Below are 16,043 nucleotides of genomic sequence, written 5' to 3'. Positions count from 1 at the left end.
AACAAGATGGTTGGACCTAGGGCGATCAGTGGATGGAAAATTATTAAGAGGATACATCCAGTTCTGGCTAAAGTAACCTAACAATTCTTGCTGAAGACGTGATCAGACATCATCTGGGGAATGGTGGAGGATGAAGAACAGATACCAAGGATGGGGAGGTTCTGTTAAAACTAGATTTTACAACTGTTTGGTGGGGCAATGTATTGTTGTCACAATCAAAAGGTTCATATTAAAAGACTCAATTGAGAAGGATAGATTAAGAAAGTAACCGGTTTAGATGTATTTATTGAGGGAAAGATTAGCTAGGTTGCTGGAAAACATGAAATCTGTATAACAAAATAATCCTACATCTTTTTCAAGGATAAAAATGGCAGAATGAAAGAATTGTAAGTGGAACTAGAGAATAGGAAAGCCACGAACCAGTGCCCAAAATGAGAAAGAAGGACATATAAAGAAAAAGACAAATACACGTGAAAAAAATAGACTAGTGGATTTATGTCCCTGTTGTGTGACATTTTCTTGTATAACAGCTGAAGATGTTGAAGCCTGTGGTGCATTTTTGCAAATGTGTGTATAAAGTGGAATGTAAGTTTTACCAGTAATTGTCTGTAGATACAAAAAGCCAACCCTTTTTTTTGTTTGTTTTAGTGTGGTGTTCCTTGTTTTATCTTTGAACTCTCAAAGGTAGCCTTTACACAGATGTTCAGTTAAACTAATTCTACCAGTGTCATATGTCTACCAATCTCATTACTTCCCTTGTATGTACTTCTAGGTCAAAGAGCTCATTACAGTAAGAATGATGGTAAATTTTACCAAGGTAAAAGATTTCTGAACACGAGCAGTGTGAGTGAAACGCTTATGCACTAACTGATAGCATAACTCTGGCCAAAGAAATTTGAATGGTCACTTAAATATTATAAATGAATTTAGTTCCTAAAGTAGCCGTTCTTAACCTGGAATCCGAAGAAAAGCCTGTCGGTGGGGTTCCCAGGGAATTTGTGAACCACTGAAATTATATACATAATTGCACATCTGTGTGTGTGTGTTTGTGTGTGTGTGTGTGTATATATATATATATATATATATATATTTTTTTTTTTTTTTACTTTTTTTTTTTGAGACAGAGTTGCGCTCTGTTGCCCAGCCTGGAGTGCAGTGGCACGATCTGGGCTCACTGCAAGCTCCGCCTCCTGGGTTCTCGCCATTCTCCCGCCTCAGCCTCTGGAGTAGCTGGGGCTACTGGCGCCTGCCACCACGCTCGGCTAATTTTTTGTATTTTTAGTAAAGATGGGGTTTCACCGTGTTAGCCAGGATGGTCTCGATCTCCTGACCTCGTGATCCACCCGTCTTGGCTTCCCAAAGTGCTGGAATTACAGGCTCAAGACGGAGTTGTTGCTCTTGCAGTTGCCCAGGCTGGAGTGCAATAGCGCAGTCTCGGCTTACTGCAGCCTCCACCTCCTGAGTTCAAGCTATTCTTCTACCTAAGCCTCCCAAGTAACTGCGATTACAGGCACCTGCCATCACGCCCGGCTGAATTTTTTTGTATTTAGTAGAGGCGAGGTTTCACCACGTTGGTCAGGCTGGTCTTGAACGCCCGACCTCAGGTGATCCACCCAGCTTGGCCTCCCAAAGTGGTAGGATTACAGGCATGAGCCACCGCTCCTGGCTCATTTGTACATTTATCTAGGGGCGAGGTTTGTAGCTTTCATTTGCCTTGCTTGCTCTGCATTTTGCCATCCCATTTCTTTTTATCTCTGCCTATTCCAGAATGATCTTGATTGAGGATCTTTCTATGAAAACTAGAAATATTCCCAAGGATGCTTTAATTTTGTTAAGTATCAGGGCGTACGTAGGTCATAATACTGTATCACTCTGGGATAGAGAGGGTTAGGCTTTGGAGTAAAAAGACCCTAGCCTCGATCCTGGCTCTGCCACTTACTGTTCTGAATCTGAGAAAATGACTTAATCTCTCAGAGATTCAGTTTACACTGAAACTCAGTCTTACACATCTGAAAAAAGAGGACTATTAATATTTGCAACAGATTTAATAACTAACAAATATGAAGTATATAAAGCACCTATGTTATGTACTTTACTGGATGCATAAGTGTTCAGTGAATGGGAACCATTTAAAAGCTTCCAGAAAGCAGGAACAGTAATTGAAGATATCAATCTGTAGAGTAACCACTATGTTTAATCATTGTTTGTTATTCTAATACATGCATAAGAATGTATATGTGCATTCATGCATGTATACGTATTGGCCATAATTACCTTTTCTCTGTGGTGTATAATACAGATTCTTGTTCTTCTGTGTCATCACCTACATGTAATAGTATCAGAATTTTCATTTTTTGTCAGTTTATTGGTTTTAAAACTCTATCTTGTGTTTACTTTGCATTGCTTGCAGGACGAGGATGTTTTGTTTTCTGGTCTTGGTCTCATTCTTCCTTCTTTTTCCTGTTGGTCTTGTTCTTTTCTTTTTGGTTTGTAGGGTATATTAGGATGGTGCAAAAGTAATTGAGGTTTTTGCATTGTTGAAATTTGTCATTTGATACTGGAATACCCTCTTAAACCTTCTTAAATAAATGTGGTTATGTTATACATCATTTTAATGGGCATTTCTCACTTTATGTTTTTTTGCTAATGACTTATTACTTGCCATTTATATTTATTTTAGACTATGGAAATGATATTAGACAAAAAGCAACTTCAAGCGATTTTCTTATTTGAGTTCAAAATGGGTCATAAAGCAGCAGAGACAACTCGAAACATGAACAGCACATTTGGCCCTGGAACTACTAATGAACATACAGGGCAGCTGTGATTCAAGAAGTTTTGCAAAGGAGACTAGAGCCTTGAATATGAGTAACACAGTGGCCGGCCATTGGAAGTTGACAACAACTAATTGAGAGCAATTGTCGAAGCTGATCCTCTTACAACTACAAAGGAAGTTGCCTAAGAACTCAATTTCGACCATTCTATGGTCGTTTGGCATTTGAAGCTAATTGGAAAGATGAGAAATCTCAATAAGTGGGTGCCTCATGAGCTGAGCAAAAATTTTTAAAATTGTCATTTTGAAGTGTCGTCATCTGTGCAACAACAACAAACCATTTCTCAATCAGATTGTGACTTGCAATGAAAAGTGGATTTTATATGACAACCAGTGATGACCAGCTCAGTGGTTGGACTGAGAAGCTGCAAAGCACTTCCCAAAGCCAAACTTGCACCAAAAAAAGGTCGTGGTCACTGTTTGGTGGTCTGTTGCCAGTCTGATCCACTACAACTTTCTGAATCCCAGCAAAACCATTACATTAGAGAAGTATGCTCAGCAGATTGATGAGGTACACCAAAAACTGCAACACCTGCAGCTGACGTAGGTCCACAGAAAGGCCCAATTCTTTTTTTTTTTTTTGGGTTTTTTTTTTTTTTTTTGAGACATAGTCTCATTCTATCGCCAGGCTGGAGTGCAGTGGTTCAATTTCTGCAACCTCTGCAACCTCTGCTTCTCAGGTTCAGGCATTTCTACCTCGCCTTCCCGAGTACCTCAGATTGCAGGCACCTGCCACCACACCTGGCTAATTTTTGTATTTTTAGTCGAAACAGGGTTTCACCATGTTGGCCAGGCTAGTCTCGAACTCCTGACCTCAAGTGATCCACCTGTGTCAGCCTTCAAAGTGCTGGGATTACAGGCGTGAGTCACCACTCCTGGCAGGTCCCGGTTCTTCTCCATGACAATGCCCAACTGCACGTTGCACAACCAGTGCTTCAGAAGTTGAAGGAATTGGTCTATGAAGTTTTGCCTCATCTGCCAGATTCACCTGACTTCTTGCCAACCAACTACCACTTCTTCAAGCATCTTGACAACTTTTTGCAGGTGAAACGCTTCCACACCAGGAGGATGCAGGAAAATGCTTTCCAAGAGTTTGTTGAATCGGAAGCATGGATTTTTATGCTACAGGAATAAACAAATTTATTTCTCATTGGCAAAAATGTGTTGATTGTCATGGTTCCTATTTTGATTAATAAAGATGTCTTTGAGCCTAGTTATAATGATTTAAAATTAATGGTCCAAAAATGCAATTACTTTTGCACCACCACTACCACACACACCCCTACATGTTCTGGATTTGAATTCCATGTTGATTATGTGCACTTGGAATATTTATTTTCCATCTGTGGATTGTTCTGTCACTTATTTTTTTTAATAAACAGGTTTCTGAACCTCTGTTGTATTGACATTTTGGGTCAGATTATTCTTTGCTATGTAGGCTGTTCTATGCCTTATAGGATGTTTAGCAACATCCCTGACCTCTGTTGGCTAGTTGCTGGTAGTACCCCTCCAATCATGACAATCAGAAATGTTTGCAGACATTGCCCAGTTTCTCCTGGGGGGGCACAGTTACTCTAAATTGAGAACTAATGGTTATAGTGACTTTGTCGTGTAGTTATCCTGCTAACATTTTTTTGTTTTTATTATATGCCAGACAAGCCTTTAGTGTTTCATAGGAACTAATCCTAACTCATTTACTTATCACAACAACATATGATGTAGATATTGTTGTCCCTATTTTAAAGAGGAGAAATCTTATGTCCTCTAATACGTAGAAAATGTTAACTTTACCAAGCTATAACTTACATATAAAATGCAACTATTTGAGGTGTACAGTTGTAGAGTTTTGTCAAAGGTATACTCAGACTTCTCTAGAGTTTCATATCATTTATCACAGTCCTTTTTGTATCTTCTTCTAGCACAATGGTTCTGAGATTCCTGAATGTGTGTCATTCAGTCCTTTTCATTGCTCAGTGGTATTTGTGTGGATATACCAGAAATTGTTTATCCATTTACCTAGTGATGGATTTTTCAGTTCTATACAGTTTTTGGTCATGATAAAGTTGCCATGACTAGATGTATAGAAGTCTTTCTGTGGATATATGTTTTCATTTCTCTTATAAGGTAAGTGTATAAGGTAAGTGTATGTTTGACTCTGGGAGAAATGGCCAATTTACAAAGTGGTGGAATCATTTTGCATTCCCAGCAGCAATATGTGAGAGTCCAGTTACTCCACATCCTCATCAACACATTTTAGCCACTCTAGTGGAAATGTGGAATCTCATTGTAGTTAAACTTGCAGTTCTCTGAACATTAATGATGTTGAGCACTTTTTCATGTACTTATAGGTCATTTGTACATCTTTCGTCAAGTAACTATTCAACTCTTGCCCATTTTCAAATTGTTCTTTTTCTGTTTTTGAGTTGGAAGAGTTATTTGAATATCCTACATATAAGTCCTTTCTCAGATGTTTGTGTTATGAGTATTTTCTCCCAGTCACCTGCTTGCCTTTTCTCTTAGTGTGGTATATGTCAAACAGCAGAAATTGTAAGTTCTGATGAAGTCTACTTTCTCATTTTGTTTTATGGTTCAAGCTTTTTGTGTTCTTCCTGAGAAATCTTTGCCTAATCCAGAGGCACAAAGATTTTTATTTTACTACCTTTTCTTGTAGAAGTTTTAAAGTTTTGGCTCTCACATTTAGGTCTGTGAGCCATTTCAAATAAGTTTTGGTGTATATGTCAGGAAACAATCAGGTTTGATTTTTTTCTTACATATGTGTATCCAGTTGTAGCCTCCATTATTAAAAAGACATTTCCTTTGCTCATTTGTTGAAAATCAGTTGACTCTATGTATGCAGGTCTGTTTCAGAAGAGTGTTCTGTTCCATTGATCAATGTGTTTATCATTATGTAATACCACACTGCTTTGATTACTATAGCTATATAGTAAGTCTTGAAATCAGGTGGCTTATTTCCTCCAGGTTCTAAATTTTCAAAATTGTTTTGGGTCTTCTAGGATTTCATTTCATTAATTTTTTTAAAAAAGAACTCTGGTGGAATTTTTATGGGACTTGCATCTTATCTGTGGAACAATTGGGAAGAGTTGACATCTTAACAATATTGAATCTTTATAAATGGTGTATCTCTTCATTTATTTGGATCTTCAGTGTTTCTCGGCTCTTGGCAGCATTTTGTAGCTTACAGGGTATAGGCTTTGCAAATATTTTGCTTTATCCTTAAGTATTTTGTGGTTTTTTAAAAAACTATATAATTTTTAAAAATTCCTCAAGTATTGATAATATGTAAAGATAGACTTGATTCTTGTTTATTCCCCTTGCTGGACTCAGTTATAAGAGTGTTTTTGTGTATTTTATAAGATTTTCTATATAACAGTCTCTGAATAAAGACAGTTTCATGTTTTTTTCCAGTCTTTATGATTTTTATTTTTTTCCTTTATAGCACTGGTTAAGAACTCATCTGGGCCGGGCGCGGTGGCTCAAGCCTGTAATCCCAGCACTTTGGGAGGCCGAGACGGGCGGATCACGAGGTCAGGAGATTGAGACCATCCTGGCTAACACAGTGAAACCCCGTCTCTACTAAAAAAAAATACAAAAAAAAAAAACAAAAACTAGCCGGTCGAGGTGGCGGGCGCCTGTAGTCCCAGCTACTCGGGAGGCTGAGGCAGGAGAATGGCGTAAACCCGGGAGGCGGAGCTTGCAGTGAGCCGAGATCCGGCCACTGCGCTCCAGCCTGGGCGACAGAGCAAGACTCTGTCTCAAAAAAAAAAAAAGAACTCATCTGTTGCTATAAGTGGCAAAATCAGTTTATTGATCTTTTTTTTTCCACCAGCCCAAATAGAGAATGTTTACCAATTGGATAGATCTTTTTACCACGTTCTTTGATTTTTCTCTACTTATTTTCTATTTGATTGATTTTTACCTTTTATTACTTACCTCTGCCTAGTTAGTTTTGGTTTGATTTTTTCTATTCTTAGCTTTAAGATAGAAGCCCATACCATTGTTTTTAGATTTTCTTCTCAAATATAAGCATTTAAACCTATAAATTCATCTCTAAGTTCTGGTTTAGCTGCATTTATATTTTTATGTTTTCATTGTCATTCAATTCAAAGTATTTTCTAATTTTTTTTATTTCTTTTTAACTTTGGACTATTTGGAAGTATATTAATTACCAAATTTTTTAGTATTCTCCACATTTTTGTTTTAAGTGTCAGTTTAATTTGGTTACAGTCCAAGAATATACCCTGTATGATTTTAATCATTTCAAATTTATTGAAACTTATAGCCTAGTTTGTTTTTGCTTTGTGTATTTTGAGGTTTTGCTAGTAGATCCCTATACTTTTAGGACTTTTATGTCTTCTTGATGAGTTATCCTCATTATAATTGTGACATACCTCCCTTTATCCTTGGTAATATTCCTTGTTCTGAAGCCTATTTTGCCTGATACTAATGTAGAGTTTCAGCTTATGATTTGTGTTTGCATGGTAGGTATCTTGTTATTCCTTTTAACCTTTTTGTTATTGTAGTGATAGTAATTTGTACATAGCATATAGTTGGGTCTTGCTTTTTAATCCAGTCTGATACTCTACCTTTTAAGTAGAATATTGGGCCATTTATGTTTAATATAGTTATAAAATGGTTGGGTTAAATCTGCCAATTTTTTATGTTTATTGTAGAGCTTATAAGATGTATCTGTAACTTACCACAGTCTACCATTAACCCTTTTCTTAGGAAAAAAAAAAAAAAAAGGTGTAGCTCACTGCCAGCACTCATTTAATTTTACATAAACATACTCTTTGAGGATGAAGCAAATCTGATTTCCAATGTGAAAATATAAAAACTGTTCTTGGAGTTATTTTTAAATAGAACTAACATCAGAATTGTGTGAATCATTAGAATCATCTATATCAGAAAAATTGGATTCATCAAATTTTTGGCCAACAACTGTTGAAGAACAATGTTAACATCACTCATAGGAATGCTGTATATTCTAGGATTTGACATTTTCAGTGATTGAGAATTACTGTATTTTATAAACAAATACCACTACTGAAAACAGAATGCTATAAATAGAATGATGTCTTTTGTTTCCAGAGTCAGTATTACTGGAATAATGCAACAATAATCATAAAAGCAAGATACTTTGTGGCAAAGGTATCTCACAGTAAACTCTGTAGCTGTAAGTGCTGCCCGCAAGTATTCTTGGGGCAAATGGAAAAAGGGTTAAATGGAATTAAACTGTTTCACATGAAATGTAAGAAATAAGAGTATACTTTCATCTCTCCTCTTGTCTTTACAGTCTCACAATACATCATTATTTCGCTTTAAAACAGTCAATTATTGGCTGAGCACGGTGACTCATTCCTGTAATCCCAGCACTTTGGGAGGCCGAGGCAGGTGGATCACTTGAGGTCAGGAATTTGAGACCAACCTGGCCAACAGCGTGAAACCCCGTCTCTACTAAAAATACAAAAATTAGCCAGGCATGGTGGCACATGGCTGTAATCCCAGCTACTGGGGAGGCCGTGGCAGGAGAATTGCTTGAACCCAGAGGTTCAAGGTGGAGGTTGCAGTGAGCCAGAATCATGCCATCATACTCCAGCCTGGGTGAAGAAGTGAGACTGTCTCAAAAAAAAAAAAAAAAAAAAAAAGTCAATTGTCAACCAGGCACAATTTCTCATGCCTGTAATCCCAGCACTTTGGGAGGTCGAGGAGGCAGGAGGATCACTTGAGGCCAGGAGTTTAAGATCAGCCTGAGCGATATAGCGAGACCCTATCTCTCAAAAATTTTTTAAATCTGAGAAAATAGTATTTTCTATTATCTTGCTAACATTTGTTCAGTATTTGTGCTCGGTATTCTAAGTGCTTTGCATGATTTAATACATTTAATCTTGTAAGCAAACACATGATGTAGGTACTACTATCTATTTTACAGTTAAGGAAAGTGAGAGACAGGTAATTAACCCCAATTTAGTCAGCTAGCTGGAATATGAACCCAGCCAGTCTCGTACCAGAGCCTGAGTTTTTAACCACTTTGCTATACTGCCTTCCTAAATTGGCCATGGCCTCCAGTATAGTTTTAAGCAGAAAATATAAAAGTAGGCTTTTATTTTTTTAAGAGACAGCATCTCCCTTTTTCACCTAGGCTAGAGTGCAGTGGTGTAATGGTAGCTCACTACAGCCTCAAATTCCTGGGCTCAAGGGATCCTTCCACTTCAGCCTCCCAAGTAGCTGGGACTACAGGCATGTACCACCCCACCTGGCTAATTTTAAAACTTTTTTTTTTTAGTACATGGGGTCTCACTGTGTTGCCCAGGTTGGTCTCAAACTCCTGGCCTCAAGTGATCCTCCCTCCTTGGCATTCCAGAGTGCTGGGATTATAGGTGTGAGCCACCATGCCAGACTGGACTGGCATACTTATCTTGATGTTGACTTTAAGATGCTTCCAGAATCTAATTAAGTATGTTTGCTACAGGTTTTTGGTAGCTGCCCTTTATTAGATTAAGGCTGTTTTCTTCCTAGTTTGAGTTTTTGTCGTTATTTAGTATTGAATTTTGTGAAATGCTTTTTCTGTGTTGAAATAATCATGTTCTCCTTTGTTCTGCTCGTGTAATCTATTCCATGACTAGATTTTCTGATGTTGAGCCATCCTTGGGTTTTCAGAATAAACCTTAGTCATCATTCATGTTATTTTTTATTTTCCATTGGTCATCTGTGATGTTAGGATAGGTTTGCTCGATAGGTCAGGAAATTAAAATTATGAAGATGAGACAGATTTATGAATAGTACTGATTTTAATTTCAAATAATGAATGGCTTATTAGCTGGCTTAAAATGAAGATGGCCTATGTAAGATATATCACTAATTTTATTTGAGAAGTCTTCTTAAAGTACTCTATTATTTTTGAATAGATACTCACATTTCATAATTCAAATTGTACAAAAGAGTGTATACAGTGATACCTACCCCTCTTTCATGCCTATCTGGACACCTCCAGAAACCAATGTTACCAGTTTTTTTGTCCTGGAGATTTTGCATATATAAGCAATTATATTTATTTTCTATGTCCCTCTTTAAAAAAAAACAAAAACAAAAAACAAAAAAAAAAAACATTGAATTGCAGTATACACGCTATTCTGCATCCTGTAGGTTTTCTTGATCTTGAGGAATGTATGAGACAAGGTTCAGTCAGAGAAATGGAGCTACTGTGTGTGTTAAGACATATGGCATTTATCAAATGAATTGGCCTTTACTCAATTGTAGGAGTTGCTGAAGAAACGAAGGTCGGGAAAGGACAGGTGGAGAATGAGAGGGGTCACTAACCAGGCTTTCTGAAAGATTAGTGTGGTGAACAAGTCAGAGCTTGTTAGGGAAATCTGGGAAACAGGCACTTCCAGCTGCTGAGGTGAGATTGCAGAAAGGATTATTTGGGAGACTCTTGCCTCTGTGTAGTTAACTGGATTTGATAGCCTGGGGCTGCTGATGATCCAATGGGGTATGCTTTCAGGAAGAGCAGGACATGAAATGGAGGAGAGTGGGGACAACCTAAAGCTTTCCACATACCTTTGTGAGTGTTCATCACTATGCTAATCCTGAAATCTTCATTGACTCATGGCTGCTGCATTGCTCCTGCTTTCTAAAATCTTGTGCAGATTTCTCTTGGCCAATTCTTACTCAGAGCCATAGAAGGAAGGGGATTCTGGAAAACAGTTCCAAGCTTAACCTTACTAACCCAGCACAGTTCAGCACCAAGCGCACTCCGTATTGATATGTAAAGGCAGCTTTATCCCCCCGCCCTTTTTTTTTATTGTGGTAAAATACACATAACCTAAAACTTACCATCTTGGTCATTTTTAAGTGTATAATTCAGTGGTTTTAAATACATTCATCATATTGTGCAGCTGTTACCATCCATCTCCAGAATTCTTTTCATCTTGTAAAACAAATTCTGTGCCCATTAACAATAATTCCCTGTTACAAGTGGAATCATACAGCATTTGTCTTTTTGTGACTGGCTTATTTCACTTAACATAATGTCTTCCAGGGTCATCCATTTTGTAGCGGTTTGCAGAATATCTTTCCTTTCTAAGGTTGAGTACGATTCCATTGTGTGAATATACCACATTTTGCTTATCCACTCACAGGTGGATGGACAGTTAGCCTGCTTCCACATACTACGTATTATGAATAATGCTGCCATAAACATGGGTGCACAAATATCTCTCTGAGACCCTGATTTCAATTTTGGGGTATATATCTGGAAGGAGAATTGCTGAATCATAAGGTAATTCTATTTTTAATTTTTTGAGGAATGGCCATACTGTTTTCCCCAGTGGCTGTTACCATTTTACATTCCCATCAGCATGGTGGGGGTATGGATTACTCCACATCCTTGCCAACACTTACTTCTGTTTTTTTGATAGTAGCCATCCCAGTGGTTGTGAGGTAGCATCTCTCCTAGTTTTGATTTGCATTTCTGAAATGAACAGTTATGTTGAGCGTCTTTTCATGTGCTTTTTGGCCATTTACTTATCTTTGGAGAAATGTGTACTCAAGACCTTTGCCCATTTTTAGTCAAGTTTTTTTTTTTTTAATTGTTGACTTCTCTATTCTGGATATTGTTCTCTTATCAGATATATTATAAATATTTTCTGCTATTCTGTTGCATTTTTACTCTTGCAATTTTTAAATTTTATAAAATCCAGTATGTTTCTTTTTTGTTTTGTTTTGTTGCCTCTGCCTTTGGTATGATATCCAAGAAGTTATTGCCAAATCCAGTGTCGTCATACAGGTAGGCAGTTCTCCATTTCAGGTTTTGTTTGTTGTTTTGTTTGTTTGTTTTTGGTTTTTTTGAGATGGAGTCTTGCTCTGTCACCCAGGCTGGAGTGCAGTGGTGCAATCTTGACTCACTGCATCCTCTGCCTCCCGGGTTCAAGCGATTTTCCTGGCTCAGCCTCCCAAGTAGCTGGGACTACAGGTGTGTGCCACCATGCCTGGCTAATTTTGTGTATTTTTAGTAGAGACGTGATTTCACTGTGTTAGCCAGGATGGTCTCAATCTCCTCGTGATCCGCCTGCCTCAGCCTCCCAAAGTGCTGGGATTACAGGCGTGAGCCACCGCACCTGGCTTTTTTGTTTCTGGTTTTCTTTTTTAAGAGATGGGGTCTCACTCCGTCACCCAGGCTGGAGTATAGTGGTGCAATTATAGCTCACTGTAACTGGAACTCCCAGTCTAAAGTGATCGTCTTGCCTCAGCCTCCAAAGTACCTGGGACTATATTTGGGACTACTGGTGTTTGCCACTATACCCAACTAATTGTTTTTGTTGTTTTTGTTTGTTTGTTTTGTTTGCTTTTTGTAGAGCCAGGACCTTGTAATGCACAGCATTGTCTTGAACTCCTGGCTTCAAGCAAGTCTGCCACGTCAGCCTCCCAAAGCACTGGGATTACAGGCATGAGTCATGGTGCCTGTCCCATTTTAAGTTAATTTTTGTATAGGATATTAGATAAGGATCCAGCTTCATTTTTCCCCCCTGAATATCCAGTTTTCCCAGTGCCATTTGTTGAAAATTCTATCTTTTCCTCATTGAATGCTGTTAGATAAAAATTATTTGACCATATAGACAAGGGTATATTTCTGGGTTCTCCATTGTGTATATGTAGTGTGATTTAAATTGTCTTCTGTTGGTACCCACTTAGGTTGTATTCAGTAGTTGCTGTTATCAGAGTCCTGCAATAAATACTCCTTTACTGTGTATATGCAGTGTGATTTAAATTGTCTCCTCTTGGTACCCACTTAGGTTGTATTCAATAGTTGCTATTATCAGAGTCCTGCAATAAATACTCATTTACATAGATCATTTCATGTAATGTATAAGTGTAACTATAAGAGAAATTTCTGAAAGTGGAATTGTTAAAGGGTAAGTATACTTGCAGTTTTTACATATTTTGTCTTGTTTTCCTTTAAACTGTACCAATATACACTTCCACAAGCAATGTATGAGATTACCCATTTCCCCAAACTCTTCAAACATAATTATTTTCAAACATTGTTTAAAACCTTTTGGTTGTATGGTATAGTACTGTGAGAAACATACTCACCCGTCCAAACCCAAAGAATGGACTTAGAGGCACGAAGAACAGCAAAAGTAAGACTTTATAATAACAGTCTCGCAAGGTCGGGTGTCTGAGCGGGTACATCCAGGGAAGTCACAACAGGTAATTTATCTCCTAGCGTGCAGGTCGTTCCACCAGTTCCTCACTGATTGAGTATTACGGGGTACAATCTTCTAAGATGTCACCGAAGTTTCATTATCCCCCTCATGAGGTTATATCCTGTCCCTTTCCCTGCTTAAGTTTTATTTCCCGATAACGAAACTTTCCTTTTATGGGCTGACCCCTCCTCTACGTTGTTTGCTTATTATGACCTTCTAGGTGCATAAGCCAGGCAGTTTGTCACATTTGCAGGCTAGCTGCCAATACTTAGATTTATCTTGCCTTGAAAATTGACCATTTAAAATGTTTTCTTACTGTACAAATACAAAAAGTTACATAAAATGAATTAGTTACTGTAGGGAGATCAATAGTTGTTACCTCCACCAGATCAAGAAATAGACCTTTGCCAGTCTTTCCATAAGTCCTTCATGTACTTTGTCCTAGTCACAATTCCTTCTTCTCTAAAAGTAACTGCCTAGCCAGGCATGGTGGCTGGTGTCTGTAATCCCAGAACTTTGGGAAGCCAAAGAGGGAGGATCACTTCAGCCCAGAAGTTCAAGACTAGCCTGGGCAACATAGTGGGACCCCATCTCTACAAAAAATAAAAAAAAAATTAGCTGGGCATGGTGGCATATGCCTGTAGTACCAGCCACCTGAGACAGGAGGATGAGTTGAGCCCAGGAGGTCCAGGCTGCAGTGAGCAGTGATGGCGCCACTGCACTCCAGCCTGGGTGACAGAGTGACACTCTGTCTCAAAAAGTAACTGCCTTCTTTACTTTTACGGGAATCACTTCCTTCATGCTTTTGATCACCCTACTGTGTAGCTCCTAAACTCTATAGTTTCTTTTTTGTTTCTTTTAACCCACATGTAATCCTGTTCTTTCACCGCACTCTCCAACCTACAATACAACTTGTTGAGGAAGTTGAATTGTTTGATAGAATTCTCTGCACTCTGAATTTTGCTGCTGTTAGGTCTTGATATGGTTTGGCTGTGTCCCCCCTAAAATCTCATCGTAAATTCCCACATATTGTGGGAGGGACATGGTGGGAGATAATTGAATCATGGGGATGGGTCTTTCTCGTGCTGTTCTTCTGATAGTAAGTCTCATGAGATATCATGATTTCATAAGGGGGAGTTTCCCTACATGAGCTCTCTTCTCTTGCCGCCACCATGTAAGAGGTGCCTTTTGCCTTCCGCCACGATTGTGAGGCCTCCCCAGCCATGTGGAGCTGTAAGTCCATTAAACCTCTTTCTTTTGTAAATTGCCCAGCATCAGGTATGTCTTTACCAGCATCATGAAAACGGACTAGTACAGATCTACAGGCTTGACCAGGTCCATTTGGAATATTTTTGGCAAACTTGTTTCATAGGTGGTAATGGGTTCTTCTGTGAAAACACATGTATACAGTCAAGACAATGGGAAAATTGAAAAAAGAATAACATGTATATTGTCTCTTTGTGGTGATAGCAACCATTACTGCTAAATCCTTAGCTCCATTAATTAATTATGGATTGGAAAATGGTGACATTCCTAATCATTTCTTAATATATTGGCTGGAATATTTCTGCAAAGAGAAGCTGATCATTTACTAGTGCAATTTGTGTAAGAAAGGCAGAATAGACCCTTGATTTTTGTCCCATTATTTACCAGTTCTCAAAATGAAAATGTTTCCTGTTATCCTCAAAAGGTGATCAATTACTGTTTCTTAATTTGGACTTAAACAAATTTGAAATACCAATGTCAATTTCACTTACTGCTCTTATTGCTCAGAATGTTCTATCTTTGGCCATTTGAATCCCTTCAAATTGTCTCCTGAATCCTGTTGATGTGTTTCTAGTAAGTAGTCTTTGACAGCTTCATTGGTATAACAAGATCTAGCACAAAAGCTTATCTCATACATTTTCTGCCATTCCAGACTGGAATCAGCCATTTTACCAAGAAAGTTGGGTTTCTTTTACTGGCAGGAGCACAGTCTTATGTAAGGTATGTCTTGGCTTCTGGATTTGTCATCGTTTTTAGGCCTTTTTAGTAGCTAGGGTGAAAAAATTGTGTACACTTAAATATATAGATAATGCGTGGAGATGTTGATTATACAAATATGACAGAAACTGTATGTATGTTAATGTATTATGTGAATACAGTTGACCCTTGAGCAACATGGATTTGAACTACATAGATCCACTTATACATGGATCTTTTTTCAATAAATATGTTGGAAATTTTTTTGGAGATTCACAATGATTAAAAAACAAAAACAAAAACAAAAAAACTTGGCCGGGCGCGGTGGCTCACACCTGTAATCCCAGCACTTTGGGGGGCCGAGGCGGGCGAATCACAGGGTCAGGAGATCGAGACCATCCTGGCTAACACGGTGAAACCCCGTCTCTACTAAAAATACAAAAAAATTAGTCAGGCATGGTGATGGGCGCCTATAGTCCCAACTACTTCGGAGGCTAAGGCAGGAGAATGCCTTGAACCCGGGAGGCGGAGCTTGCAGTGAGCCAAGATGGCACCACTGCACTCTAGCCTGGGCAACAGCGAAACTCCGTCTCAACAACAACAAAAAACTTGCAGACTGTGTAACTTAGGAATATTGGAAAAATTAAAAAGTTTAGTATGTCATAATGCATAAAATATGGATATTCATTGTATCATTACTGCCATAAGAGATACACACAAATCTATCATAAAAAGCTGATGTATTAAAATTTATACACACAGGTCATACATGATGCCATTTGCAGTTGAGAGAAACGTAAACAAAGATGCAATAATAAATAGTAACTGCCTAAAATTAGCTATAGTACATACTGTGCTACTGTAACAATTTTGTAGCTACCTCTTATCGCTATTGGTGTGAGCTCAAGTGTTGTATCTGCTTAAAATGTAATGCTAATCATCTCCGTGTGAGCAATGTGTCCCAGTAAATTGCATATCATAGTAAAAAGTTATCCCTTGTGATTCTTGAGTATTTTTTTTAA

General features: G+C 38.2%; 2 long non-coding RNA genes across 3 annotated transcripts in view; one reads left to right on the top strand and one right to left on the bottom strand.

Moving 5' to 3' along the window:
* Positions 1-16,043, top strand: part of LOC114670379 (uncharacterized) — a 65,813-nt gene that overhangs the window by 2,149 nt on the left and 47,621 nt on the right. The gene's annotated exons all lie outside the window — the stretch shown is intronic.
* On the bottom strand, positions 7,740-9,960 carry LOC144331866 (uncharacterized). The gene is made up of 2 exons (XR_013399432.1): positions 9,178-9,960; positions 7,740-9,039 (listed from the first exon to the last, which is right to left on the bottom strand). It is a non-coding gene; the product is annotated as an uncharacterized LOC144331866 (long non-coding RNA).

This window comes from Macaca mulatta, chromosome 10 (assembly GCF_049350105.2).
Source record: "Macaca mulatta isolate MMU2019108-1 chromosome 10, T2T-MMU8v2.0, whole genome shotgun sequence".
NCBI lineage: Eukaryota > Metazoa > Chordata > Mammalia > Primates > Cercopithecidae > Macaca > Macaca mulatta.
This window is presented reverse-complemented; position numbering and strand designations above follow the sequence as displayed.